We start from the raw sequence: 12,809 nt of genomic DNA on the forward strand, positions 1-12,809 counted from the left end.
AAGGCTACCTTAATGAACAGAAAAGATGTGCTGATGTTATGCAACTTCTGAAGCACGTCTTTTAAATATTTTTTGAAAATTCTAAATACAAGGTTGTTGTTTAGTGTAAGGACATTTTATAAAAAAAAATGACATGCAAGAAATAATGTTCTAGATAACCCTCATCCCAATTGAAGGGGATAATCCACCTCTTTGGGGGCTTAAAATTCCCTCTCCCCATGTTCTACTCATGCTTCTGAATGAGTCTGTGGAACTGAGGATACCATTTCCAGTAAGGGCAACCTGTTACTCCAAGAACATGAAGAAGTCACAGGATTTATATAAGGAAGAAGAGAAAAGGATTTGATTCTTCCTGATCTCATGATACAAAGGTAAGAAGCATTCATTTAGAAATGGGGTTCTACCAGCTGGTTGGAAGGCCATGTACTCCCCTCCTTCAGCCAGCTGGTTAATTAGATTTTTCAATTAATTCAGCTGGTTTAATTGATAATCAATGAATACTGAGGGCTTCCAGATCTAATCATAATTTGGGATGAATTAAATATTCCAGCCATTACAATTTGTCATTTTAATATGACAATTCTTTTTAACACTCTTTCAGCCCAACCTGGCTCACGGGATTTTTGCTCTGGGAAAAATTGGAGGAGGGAATGTGAAAAATGTCACCTTGGGCTTTGGTAGAAAAGGTGGTGTAGAACTCTAATAAATCAAAAAATAACAAAATAATAAATAATAAATATGGAGATAGTCTTTGTTCATTAGACCAACTTGATTGTCCTCATGTTATACCTTCTTTAATGCCACACTTTCTGTTGTTTAAACTCAAACTTAAAATTTATCCAGGATTGGATTTGGTTAAGATAAATTGTGGTGCTGAAAGAGAATTGGAGACTTAGCTCAGGCTGGTTGCCACATACTGTATATATTATTTTGCATTTTATTTATTCATTAAATGTATATCTTACCTTTTCTCTCAGAGCAACATAGGTAGCATTTGCTCCTTCAATTTTGCCCCACAATAATTCTGTGTGGTAGCTGGACAGAGAGAGAGAGAAAGACATTGGCTCAAAGTCTTCTTAGGCATTAGTAGACTTGAATCTGGGTCTTCCCAGTCCTAGTCCAGCCTCCTAGTCACCACTCCATACTGGCTCTCCCACTTCTATTTGACCTCCTGTTTTACCTCATCTCCGCTCTGGATAATTCCAAGTCTTTATTTGGCTCTCATTCTGCAGTATAATTGCTAGACAAAATAGTTGGGCTAGTTGGCATGAAATTCCATGAAAAGATAACATGGGCTTTCAGAGAACAGAAATATTGAGCAGTATGGTTTGCAGCCCCAAACCAAACTATGAACAGGAGCAGGAGGGGACTGGAGAGCAGACATCAGCTATAATGGGAAGGCTTCACTTTGATATATGGCACCAGAGCTGTTATTAATGGTCTTCCAAGGCTTACCTTTAAAAACTTAGAGTGGATTATTTATTATGTCACTGCTCTGGGTCTATGATCTATAGACGAGGTAAGAATATTTGCTCAGAATTTCTGCAGCAGATGAGGGATATAGCTAGATCTTGAGTCTTTAATTAACTCTTTAATCCATATTTGCATGTGCATTTACTATCTGCATACTCACAAGGACTTTTGCTGGCTTCCAAGAAGTCCTTTTGTACCAATGGATTCAGGATTGTAACTGTATTATAGTCTTATCCAACATGCATGGAAATGTAGCTCTAATTTTTTTAAAAAAGAGTGTTTTAAGAGCCTTATTAGATTAGATTAACCTTGGGGTTGCCCCAAGAATTTACCTTAGCTCCCAAAGAACTTGACAGACTAGTCTCATGGCTAGAAGAAACCAGGATCAGATGCAGTATAAGCAACTTCCACCCCCACCCCCCACCCCATGACTGGTTAAAGAAATTATTACTTTACCAATGTGCTGTAACATACAGACTCCAATTCCATAAGGCTAATTTCTCTAACCTGGAGTTTTCCAGATATATTCAGACTGCAATCAGCAATGTTGTTCAGCTATTGGTTGTTTCTGATTCCTTGTGATGTGTATCATTTAAAAGAAAATACAGTATGGGAGACACAGTTTGGGACCCCAGCATGGTATGGGGGCAGGAGTAGGGAAGTTCTAACTTTTCCACCCCCTGGTCTGAATCCAAAGCATAGCCTTTGTATTTTCTATTTGCATAAGAAAAATAGCCTCTATGCATCTGGGAGGTTGTTCTCATTCAGACTACAGGGATGGCTTGATGCTGGCAGGCTGGAGGAGTTACGTTAAAGATTCATGGTGGAAACACTTATGGATGTTGGCAATTAGTAAAAGAGCACCTCTGTGTCCAAAAGTAGTGTATCTCTGAGTGCCAAAGGCGAACCTAGGAAGGCAAGATGGGCCACAGGTTCACCTACTCCAATACTGTCAATACTGAAGATCACCAGCTCTCTTGGGTTTCAGACACGAGTATTTCCAGTCCTAGCAGGAGAGGCAAAGCAAGTATGACATCTGCTAAGCTACAGGCTCTTTTTCTCTTCTCCGTGAGTTTCCCAGTTTCCCATTTGATTGGCTGCTTCAGGAGGGAGAATGCTGGACAAGATGGACTCCTGACTAATTCAGAAGGGCTATTTCTGTCTTTGGAAGCTATCTTCCTTGATGCTCATTAATCATTACTCACCTGAATTTGCGACCCCAGCAATGTCTCTAGGAGCTTCTATGCAATATGCTGCATCTTAGTGCAGACTCTTCCTGGTCAATATCCCAAAGCAACAACCCCTCTGTCTCATTTTTCACTCCCTTCTGCTTCAGGATTGACTTGGGATGATATAATGTTCTCCATAACCTGACTGTCCAGAGAGACTGCAGGTTCACTCAATACCGAGCCACCGTGACAAGCCTTGGACCCTCTTTGGGGCTTGATGGATCATTTCCCCAGTTCGATTTCATACATCTTCAGGCTTCCAAAGAAGGCCTGACAAACCTAATTGGTGTTGTTTCACAGAGCCCTGTGGCAAATGCTGACAAAACAGTTTGTCCAAAGGAACATGGCTGAACTGGCCATAATGTATGTACAGTGGGAGAAAATCCTGGTTTGGAATCCTGATGTTGGCTCAGTTTACTAGAAGCCCAGTGTGCTCAGGTGTAAGGCACATCATAAAATCATACGTCTGAAAAGGAGATCAAAGGTCATCTAGCCCATCCCCTGCTAATACAGGACGGAATATGCTCAAGGTTCCACAATAAGCAGAGATCTAGCCCTCTACTTCAAAACTTCTGACCAAAGCCAGACTTTTAGAAAAAGTTTTTTTAATACTCACAGAGGATTTAAAAAAATGTTTTTGTAAGATAGGTCTCCTGCTTAAGGTTGGAAATGGTGCAATCCTCGTGGTTTTGATCAACATGTGGTAAAAATAGCAGCAGATGGTCTGTAGTAGACCGGCTGGTAAATTCTTGAATTGTTTTCTGAAACGTTTTGTGCTGGAGGGTTGTTTTACTTATTCACATCCCATCATTTGATTTCTCTACACAGCCTTTCTGTGGTGATTGTTCAGCAGAGAGGGCTGATGTTATGCAGTGAAAAAGAACCACCCCATCTGCGCATAACAGCTACTTCCACAACTTCTGAAGCTTTGCAGAAGTATTTGGGTGGGGGAGAGGAAACCCTAAGGTGAAAGAGAAAAAGCAAACAGCCCAATGAAGACTGAGCATATCAAATGATGATTGATTACTGGGGAGAAAATAGAAAATTGAGATTGGCATGGCGTGGCATGTTGTAGAGGCAGCCCTGGGTGACTAACTGAAACAATAAATGGACATACTTTGCCAGATGTTGCTGCCATGTCCCATTTGTTAGAGTGCATCTGATGACCAATGACTGAATGAATAAAATTAAAACATTTGAGCATGGATAAACCATTAAAATGATCAAAGGTTTGATTTAAACTTGGCTCAATATTGCTTTCCAAAGACAGTGTCACAATTCAATGTGTAAAAGTCCAAGATGAAATTTGACATCAAAATCGGATGCTATATATTCCTTCTCTTTCATTTAAGAGGGTATTTCTAATAAATTAAATAACTAATGTTATGGAGAATAAGACTTAGTAGATGCTACAGGGCTTCCAGGGGAGCAGTCTTGTTTTACTTCATTCAGGATTGAATTATTTATTCTTCCTGCACTCCAAAGGATTCTCACCAACTTTCTCCAGCATCACAATTCAGAGGCATTAAGTTTTCTTCATTCAGTCTTTTGGATGGCCAAGCTTTCATAGCCATAGGCTACAAATAGGAAAACCACGGTCTTGACACTATATACCATTGATGTCAATTTGATATCTCTGCACTTCAATGTTTTGTCTAGAACTGTCATACATTTATCCCAAGCCACAGAAATATGCTTATTTCATGGCTACAGTCCCCATCCCTATATATTTTTGAGCCTAGGAAGATAGTTACTAACTTACATCCTTCTCCACCTATTTACACTGTGTTGTTGATATAATGTTAGAGTTGTTTTTTTTTAATATTCAGCAGCAGAGCAACAGAAGAACAAACTATTCAATACTGGAAGAAGTAAAATCAGATGGCTTACTGGAAGCCCTAATAATGGAGCAAAAATATTTTAGACACACAAAAGAAAAGGCAAGAGTCTTTGGAGAAGACCCTGATGCTTCGAAGAATTGAAGGCAATAAAAAAAGAGGCCAACAGATGACAAGGTGGCTAGAAGACTACCACTGATAACACAAAAATTAATTTAAGAGAATTCAAAGAAACAGTTTCTGGCAGGCAATCCTGGTAAAATTACGTATGTCTGTTGGAACATAAAGAGGCAGAAGCAGCTGAATGACAGAAATTGTATGTCACTTGCTGGTCAAATATTAATTATTTACTTTGATTATGTGCCATGAAGTTGTTGTCAACTCTTGGTAACCACATAGATGGTTTCTCCATGATGATCTCTCCCTAACCTGGTCCTTCCAATAGTGCACTCATTGCCACCGTAACTGAGTCCATCCACCTTGCTGCTGGTTGTCCTCTTCTTCCCTTTCCTTCCACCTTTCCCAGCATTAGAGCCTTCTCCAGAGAGCTGGGTCTTCATCTGATGTGTCTGAAGTAGGATATAATTCTTTACTGCACAACAATATTACCTGTCTGATACTGCCAAACACTGTTACCCAACAGAAGCTATCAAGTATTGATTGCTATTGCATGTTAGCTGTCTGTTCTTTCAAATACTGTCTGCAACCCATCAAATTACATCAGGATGCTAACTAATGGATTCCATAAGATATTCCTACAAGTTAATTTTGATAGTACTGTCAAGTATTAACAGTTTTAAGTTATCTACTGCCAGACATGCTACTGCAGGTAGTTTGTTTGTTTGTTTGTTTGTTTGTTTATTCGGCTTGTATGCATAGTTAACATTTGTCCGTTGTTACTCCTGATACATCATTTAATATTACCTGCTCTTGTTCAAAATGCATTTACAAGTATATTTATAGAACATAATTTTGAGATCAATCTTTTGGAACAAGTTTACTTTATGTGTTTCTTCGTATCTTACCTTGCTGCATTTGGAAGGCCGCATAAATATTGTAGGTGGGGGTGGGCAGATGGGTTATGTCCCAAGAGCTTCCAGAGTCTAATTGTTACCACTTTTTCCTTTGCTGCATTGTTTGTGTTATCAGCAATTCACATGCACTGCACCACTGCACAGGAAAATATTTCAGCACCTGGCATTCAGCTGGTATCCTGTCTGAAAAGGCTTGAATTGAACAATTCAGCCGACACCTACCATACACTCTTAGGGAGGAAACCTCAAGAAAATGTACAATTGATGGAAGATACACCATCCACACATTGAAATAACAAAACTCAGGTTAACACTGAGGTCCTACCATTCCCTGGAGGGAAACAGCCACAGCGTAGTGACAGGCAAATGACTCCACCCCCAGAAGATTCCAGGCTCACCCCCTGAGCTCCTTAGTTAGCTAGGAAACAATTTCATGGATTTATATTCAAAATAAAAATTTCAGAGTAGCAAGTCATAAATGATAAAGATGTAGGGTTTGCAAAAATGAGCATCTTCTGGCATACCTAGAGAGGGAGGTGGCCCTGTGACCAAAGTTTTTTCCTGGAGTGACCAAGTGAATTTCCCACCCAGCTTTGCCCTTAACGTGCATACATTTAGCACAGCTTTTGAAAGTAGCACCGACGTAGCTACATGTATGTGCATAGACAACACACCCAGTTGGAATCCCTGTATTACCAGGGTTCCTGATCCAGAGACTTCTCTTTGCACAGGCAATTAAACGTATGCCTCTTTTTGGACATCACACCAAATGTGGGCCTGTGGGAGATCGTGGTTCCTGCATGCAGGGCTGGTGGTATGATGTTATTTCCCCTGCCATGTACTTTGTATACATCTTGAAGGTATTTCTTGGAACATCCTTCTTCATTATTTTCCTGAAAATAAGTTCAGAATAGACAATGTTTGCAATGGAGGAAACTCCACAGTAAATGCAACACATATGAAAAGGCAGATTCCAGATTTTTTTACAGTTCTTTCTGAGAAAATTACCGTTTCCATCACTTTGGACTTCACACAAAAATAGCACTCCATGTAGGAATCTAGCATGACATGCTTGTTTGTTTGTTTTTTAATATGAAAGTATTTTTGTGAGCTCCCTACCTAAAATCTTTAACCGATACATCCCACTCCATCTCAGAGCCCCTGTGTACCCTGACCTCCTTAGGGTCAACTGAGGCAGATACAGTACTCAGAAAAATGTTGAGCAGGAGATCCTAAATGCTGAAAAGGAATTTATCTGGACAAAGCACACAAATTGGGTGCTATCTTACTCTGAAGCTAAGTTGTGTTTTGGCTTCATTGCAGAATTGCCCTTCCATTATGTCCCTTTTGCAGAAATTGAAAGTGAAAATGAAAAGTATCTCTACTCTTCTATTGACTCATTCCAGCACCCTTGGTGCCATCCAGCATTTTGTTGCTCGAATCACTCACTTTCCTTGACATTGTGCTGACATGATGTCCTTTCTAAGTCTCCACACTGGGTTCCTGTTTGTCCTCATGTCCAGCATAGTCTCCTGATTTTGACCATCAAAATCCTCCGGAGTTTCCCCTCCCCACATTTCTCTGTGTTAAAAACCAGGTACCTTTCCCATAACTCCCTGCTCTTAGAAGGCCATAGATCCAGAGTTGTGATCTTTACTGCTCCAGCTCTACTCAACGTAGTCTAAAGGCTTCCTGCTCTTGGAAAATACTTCACCCTTGTTCCTTGCCGCCCTACTCCAAAAGACTTGCATGATGTCATCTCTCACCATCAAGCCCATCTTTTCCATGAGGCACCTGAGTCCCCATACTCTGCAGTAACATAGCCTGAATTCAAAATAAGTTGCATGCAACTCAGAATCCCAGAATTATGACATGGGAAGTGACGATTTAGGCCATCAAGGCCAATTCCCTGCTCAGTACAGAAATCTAAAGTAAAGCATCTTAAACTGATGGCTGTGTAGCCTCTACTTGAACACATCCAAAAAAGGGAAGCCCACCAGTCTCAAGGTAATAGGTTCCATTGTTGACCTGCTCTTAGTATCAAAATATTTTTGTAGCATTCAGTTGGATTCTGCCTTCTTATCACTTAAATTCACTATTGCATGTCCTGTCCTTTGGAACAAAAGAGAATAGGTTTTTATCTTCTCCTGTGTGTCAAATATGTTGTAGATATTTGAAGCACGCTATCGCGTTTGGCATACAAGTCATATTTTCTCAAGACTAAACATATCTAGCTCTTTCCGTCTCGGTTCATAGGGTTTGGTTATTAGTTCCTGATCATCCATGTTGCCATTCTCTGAATCTGTTCCAATTTCTCTTAATCCTTCTTAAGTGTGATGCCCAGGGTGGGACATAATGCTTGAAATGGATTTGAACTAAAGCAGGATAAAGTGGAACAGTTACTTCTTGTAATTTGGAAATTATATTTCAGTTGCTGCAGATCAAAACAGTGTTTGCCTTTTCTGCAGCCACTTTACATTGAAGGCTCAGATTCAATTGCATTAAGTACTTTTCAAGATCTTTTTTCACAAGTACCATTACAAAACTGGATAATAGTGAACTGTAGTAACTTTGTGGTGCTTTCCTTTCTAGCTTTTTCTGAGGTCCCAGTGTTAAACTTCAGCTTGCAAATATATGTCCTTTTAAAGGCAGAAAAGAACAGATATATTGATGGTGCTTTACCAAAAATGATAAATCATCATGATTATCATCTTAATCATTTTTGATGATATAGGAGCTGATACTGTCACTTCTCAAAGAATATGCAAACTTGATTCTGAATCAAATTCTGCTCTTTTTTTTTTGGCCTCCTTTTTGTGTTCCTTGTGGGGTTGCCTGCATTATTCTTTCCTCGCGGGGCGACTGCAAAACCAGACTGCAGATTGGCATCTTATTAAATCAGATTTTGTTTTTGGGGGGGGGGGACTCATCAGTTTCCTTTCAAGAGGGAGGATTGCCATCATATTTATTTCCAGCAGGAAAGGGCCTCTAAGCATCCCGTTTGCACCCTGATACCGCACCACTAACTTCTGGTGGCATAATAGCTAAATTTGAGCTGGGTGAATTCTTCATTTCCCCCTCCCTTTCAAATTAAAGGTGAAAATGTGAGAGGGGGTGGCCTCTAGGAGGCAGTAAGCTTCCTTAATAGTCCAAAATTGCTTGCCACAAAGATTGCCTGCCTCCCAGAGGCCTTCCACTCCCACTCTTAAAACTAAAAACCCTGAAAACACGCCCCAAATGGGGCTGTAAAATATTATTATGACTGTTGTTATTATTATTACTATTATATTTTTATCTCACCTATTGGTCAACTGAAGGCAGCAAATTTATATCCGCCCTCCCCCTTCTAGTGACCTCATCCTATCACCAGATGGCCTCTTGTATCCCTCTGGAAGATCAGGAGGCAGAATGGCAGATTCATGTCACCTCATTCATCAGTCAGTCAGCAAATGTCCTTGTGCTGAGAAACAGGCAGGTAGGCAATGTCACCATTGTAACATGGAAGCCCTATATTCTGTGTGTATCCAGCCTGCTCAATAGCATAGAAGATGCCTTCTGCACCAACTTACACATCTTTTAAAATGTTGCAAAGGCAGCTTAGTCAAGGTGGCCAGACAAAAGTGTGAGTCACTGTGACCAGACCGGAGATGACCAGGAATGGGCACAGTTGAGGCACCAGCTGTGCAAACACACTCCTATCTCCCATCAGCTTGGGACAAGTTGGCTTCCTGTCTCTAAAATGGCAGCTGGAATCAAGAGCCATTTCATATGTTCAGGCTGTACATATAGGCCAGTGATGAATCTTTCCTGGTACAGCTATCAGCTAATCACCCAATTAACAGGATAAAGTGGTAGCTTGATGCCCCCTAGTTGCAGCTCCCAAGAAAGTAACATTCTGCAGCAGCCTTTGCATCCGCAGCAAATTTGGCACCAGCCAGTATGTTGTTCTTATGCTGCAAGTGATCTATGGAACTGCAGTTGGGTTAACACAACTGGAAGAGGCTGCATGTGTCAATTCACGTGGCACTGAAGCATTCTTGTTTAGTAATGTGGTTCGTTTTTTAACAGATCAAATTAAAACTTTTCTAACCACTTTCCCCTTTCCTTTTATCTTTTCTCCTGGGCAAGTGATGTACTTCCAAACAAAAACCTGGACTGGGACAGCTGCCAAGTTTAGCTTGTAAGAATCGTTAATAATAAAAATGGCATTGAGTGGGTGTTCTGCTTTTCAGTATCCCAGCTACTAATACATATGTACAAATACATATAAAATGGTTATCTGAAGAATGCATAGCCACATGGGACCAGGAATTTGACAGGCACCCAAAAAGGTATCTAGAAGTATCTTGGTGTCCATAAGCACTGAATTATCATATTATGATCCTAACAAATATGCCAGCCCTGAGTGGAACTTAGAGGCCACGAGCTTCATGAGACCCCAGAACCCTATTTGCAGCCACTGAAACAGACTAAGATCATACTATCAAAATTTGACAGCAAAATGACTGATTTTCAGTGGAATTATCTTTGTTTGATTTAGGGATTTGGGACAGATTTAAAGATAGGAATGAGAACGTAAGGTCTCAGGCTAAATGTTCCCATTCACATCCTTAACATCTTCTCTAAAGTCCAAAAGTTAAGAGAAAAATTCTGGGAAAAATATCAACAGAAGGCATTCTGCAAGTTGATGGCATATAAATCTGGGGGAGACGGGCAGCATATAAATTTAATAATAAATAAAAATAAATAAGAGGCAAAATCTCGCTTATGGCCTCAATCTAGAAGCCACATGCAGCTAGAAGAACTCAGTTTATTTAGTGGGAACATGGGCCATCCTGATTCATAGCACTTTAACCTTTTTATCAGTATGTGACCTCTGTTTCTCTTCCAGGCATTAAAACAGAAATAATTTTTTAAAAATGATGTGTATATTCAGTCTCTTATAAGATTGTTCCTTAGCAGCTTGTAAAAGCACAAGCTGTCTCTAATCCTGAAAGTGGCATTTGGCTATCGTGAGCTGCCCAGAGTTGTGCTCTGCGATGGTGGCCATACAAATCTTTTAAATAAAATAAAATATAAATATAAATAAATATGACTAGTCTTATCCTCCTTGATTTTTGTCTAGGGGCTCTTCCACATGGCTGAGTTAGTGCTTATCTACCAGACCTTGAGTTGAGAGAAAACTACACTGTATAAAATGTGATGTCTCTCCTGGGGAACCCTATTTTGCACAATGCCAACAAAAGGTACATATACAGTGTAAAAGGCATGTTTAAGATAGGAATTGGGGGGTTCCCTAACTTTGTTTCCTTCCCCTCCCACCAAACACCACCAGCCAGCAGGAACACATCTACCAATCACTCTTTGTAACATGGAGCTGGGTTGAATATGAGTTTTGACAAATGGCTAAACTAGTAGGCTTAACCATCTGTTGCAGAAGGGGCAGGTTGCAGACCCCACCGATCAAGGAATTTCGATTGGTGGGGTCTAGGCAGAGGGCCTTTTCTGCTGTGGCTCCCACCCTATGGAACATCTTGCCTCCCCAGGTCCGGTGTGCCCCCTCCCTCATGGCCTTCAGAAAAGGGGTTAAATTCTGGCTCTGCCGGAAGGCCTGGGGGCCGGAGGGGGCTCGCATCTGTGGAGATGGCTGGTGGGATGATGAGTTTGGCTCCCCGCCCCCCCAGCATCTTGAAGGTGTTAGTGCTAAAATATACAGGGGGGTTTTAGGACATTTTTAATGTATGTTTGTATTTTAATTATTTATGGATTTTAGCCACTGTTGGAGAGATTGGTATGTTTTTTCTTTTTTGTTATTGTGAGCCGCCCAGAGTCACCCATTGGGGGAGATGGGCGGCATACAAGTTTAATAATAAATAAATAAATAAATAAATAAATAAATAAATAAATACTCACCTTAGTTTTGCACAAATATTTTGTATGGATACATTCAATGGGGACCCAAAGCAAAATGGCTCTGGAAGAGGTATGTCCACACTAGCTTAAAGAGACCAATATATACTGCGCTGATTCTACCCAATGTGGGTCACCTGACTCCATCACTAACAGAATGGTAGGTGAAGCATATCACATTGTATCTATGGAAAAACCTGTGCCTTCATAAGTAGGAAAACACAACTTTGACAGTGGTACAGCTAGGGACAACTTAATGCTGCTTCTGGTATGGGCTGGGGATCAGATGGAGGGAATGTTATAAAGACGCAGTAGAAAAATAAGTTCGTTAGGGCATGTTTGTGCTACAATTAAGTGCAAGTGAGGGAAGGGCCCTTTGAAGCCATTAAATTGGTGACCATGCTTTCATCACATGGTAACTAAGTCCATTATCTAACTGCAAAAACTCTGCTTATGTGATAGAAGACATGAGCAGGGAGGATTCTGGAATGGAGCTGCAAGGTTGCCGGGAGGGAGAAGAGAGGTTCAAGGGAAAGCACCTCCCCAGCCCCCAGCCGGAATGTGGGAAAGTCAAGAGAAGGAGACTGGCCCCTCCCTAAGGGCATCATGGTTATAGTTGCTGTTGTTGGGGATTAGAATTGGACTGGCGAGATTCTGTCTATGAGGTGTAAGCTAATAAAGGAGCTGAACTGATTCTGGACTGTCTTGTGGTTGTTCTTGGGCTGAACCTGACAGCTTATCTGTCTCGAATGGAGAATTGTTCTTAGCCAACTGGCCTCCTGTGTGCTACCTTCTGATTGGCCCAGAAAAGTGGGCATAGTTCAGCATATATGGTGGGCACTGGGTTGGAGAAAGTTGTTCTGGAGAGTAAGCAGAGCTGCCTCGCTTCTTATTTTGGTTTAGAAGGAATACTCAGAAACTTGGCAACAAGATTGCAGCTAATAGATTTCCGATTTCTGGTACGGATTCTCTCACATACAATGGAGTTCCTTTATACTGCAAGAGGGAGCAGGCCGCTTCCTGTTATGAAAACACAGCCAAAAGCCTGACATTCAGAAGGTCTATCTGAGCATTGGCTCAAGAAACAATACAGATTAAGATCTGCAGGAAAAAAATGCACTTAGTATCACATCCCCCCTATCAATGAGAAGGAGCAGCACTTGGAGTGACCCCAAGTGCATGGACACTCCACAACCATTGTTTACAGCAATGGACAATAATTATACCTCTTGAACCAGGAATTATACCTCTTTTGGGACCAGGAAGGCCATTTCTCCTGGTATACCTGTAAAATACAATAAACAGCAAGGCATATGGGATTTATA

Source organism: Python bivittatus, unplaced genomic scaffold (assembly GCF_059951505.1).
Source record: "Python bivittatus isolate LINGU-HERP-01145 unplaced genomic scaffold, Pbiv_v1 ctg000690_np1212, whole genome shotgun sequence".
Lineage (NCBI taxonomy): Eukaryota > Metazoa > Chordata > Lepidosauria > Squamata > Pythonidae > Python > Python bivittatus.